The sequence below is a fragment of the Theobroma cacao genome, chromosome 7 (assembly GCF_000208745.1).
Source record: "Theobroma cacao cultivar B97-61/B2 chromosome 7, Criollo_cocoa_genome_V2, whole genome shotgun sequence".
NCBI classification, from domain to species: Eukaryota; Viridiplantae; Streptophyta; class Magnoliopsida; order Malvales; family Malvaceae; genus Theobroma; species Theobroma cacao.
This window is the reverse complement of record NC_030856.1, coordinates 18,332,288-18,334,119: the sequence shown is the minus strand read 5'-3', so window position 1 is coordinate 18,334,119 and position 1,832 is coordinate 18,332,288.

Genomic DNA, 1,832 nt, shown 5'->3' with positions numbered 1-1,832 from the left:
ATTTCGGCCAGAATCAAAAAGTAAACTGGGGGGCTCGATCTGATACAATAGAAACTAGAACTCCATGTAATCTCACAACCTCATCTATATAAAGCTTAGCCAGCTTCTCAATGGAATACGTGCTATGGATAGCTAAGAAACGGGCGAACTTAGTTAATCTATCCACAATCACCCAAATAGCATCCTTCCCACTCTGCGTCTGTGACAAACCCAACACAAAGTCCATAGTCACGTGTTCCCACTTCCATTCTGGAATAGGTAAAGGCTAAAGAGTACCCAATGATTTTTGATGTTCTGCCTTGATCTGTGGCATGTGAGACATTTCGCTACAAACTCTGCTACGTCTCATTTCATACCCGACCACCAATAACTTTCCTTGATAGTCCTGTACATTTTGGTGCTTCCAGTATGTAAAACATAGGCAGAATAATGAGCTTCCTCCAAAATAACTCGTCTCAACTAATCATCCTCAGGGACACAAACCCAGTCTCCAAACATCAAAACTCCATCATCACCAAGTCTGAACTCACTAGTTTCTCCATCTTGCAACTTTTGAACTTCTCGTTTCAACTCATCATCAGACTTTTACAATTCTTTGATTTAATTGAACAATGAAGGTCTCACAATGAAACTAGCAAGTAGGGTTCCATCCTCACCATTTCTCAATTGGATCCCTAGAGATTTCATCTCAAGTAATATCAGAAAATAAGAACTCTGAAGTGTTGCTAATGAAAATGAGGATTTACGACTTAAAGCATCTACTACAACATTTGCCCTCTCATGGTGATAATCAATCACTAAGTCGTAATCCTTAATCAACTCTAACCATCGTCTCTGTCTCAAGTTAAGCTCTTTCTAGGTGAGCAAGTATTTCAAACTCTAATGGTTGATAAAAATCCGACAACGCTCACCATATAAGTAATGCCTCCAAATTTTCAACGTAAAGACTATTGTTGCTAACTCTAAATCATGGGTAGGGTAATTCGTCTCATGCTTCTTCAACTGCCGAGAAGCATAAGCTATCACTTTCTCATCTTGCATTAACACGCACCCTAATCCCAATTTAGAGGCATCACTGTACACCATAAATTCTTTCCCATTAACAGGAAGTGTCAAAACGAGAGTGGAGGTCAACCGATTCTTCAGCTCCTGAAATCGACTCTCACAAACACCATCCCACTCGAACTTAACTCCTTTATGAGTTAGACAAGTTAGAGGAGCAGCTATCAACGAGAATCCCTGAACAAACCTTCTATAATAACTGGCTAAGCCAAGGAAACTCCGAATCTCTGTTATTGTTTTCGGTTGCTCCCATTGTAAAATTGCTTCAATCTTCTTGGGATCGACATAAATTCTAGCTCCAGACACCACATGTCCCAAGAAAACCACTTATTTTAACTAGAACTCACATTTAGGAAACTTGGCATAGAGTTATTTTTTGCACAAAGTTTGTAGCACAATGCGTAAATGGGCAACAGGTTCATCGTCATTCTTCGAATAAACCAGAATGTCATCTATGAATACTATCACGAATTTATCTAAGTATGGATGGAACACCCTGTTCATAAGATCCATAAAAGCTGTCGAGGCATTTGTCAGACCAAACGGCATAGCTAGAAACTCATAATGCCCATAACGTGTCCTGAAAGTAGTCTTGGGTACATCCTACTCCTTAATCTTCAATTGATAATACCCAGACCTCAAATCAATCTTAGAAAATACAATAACACCTCGTAACTGATCAAAAAGATCATCGATCAATGGTAGAGGGTATTTATTCTTGATGGTCACTCGGTTCAACTGACGGTAATCGATACATAACCAAAGAGTGC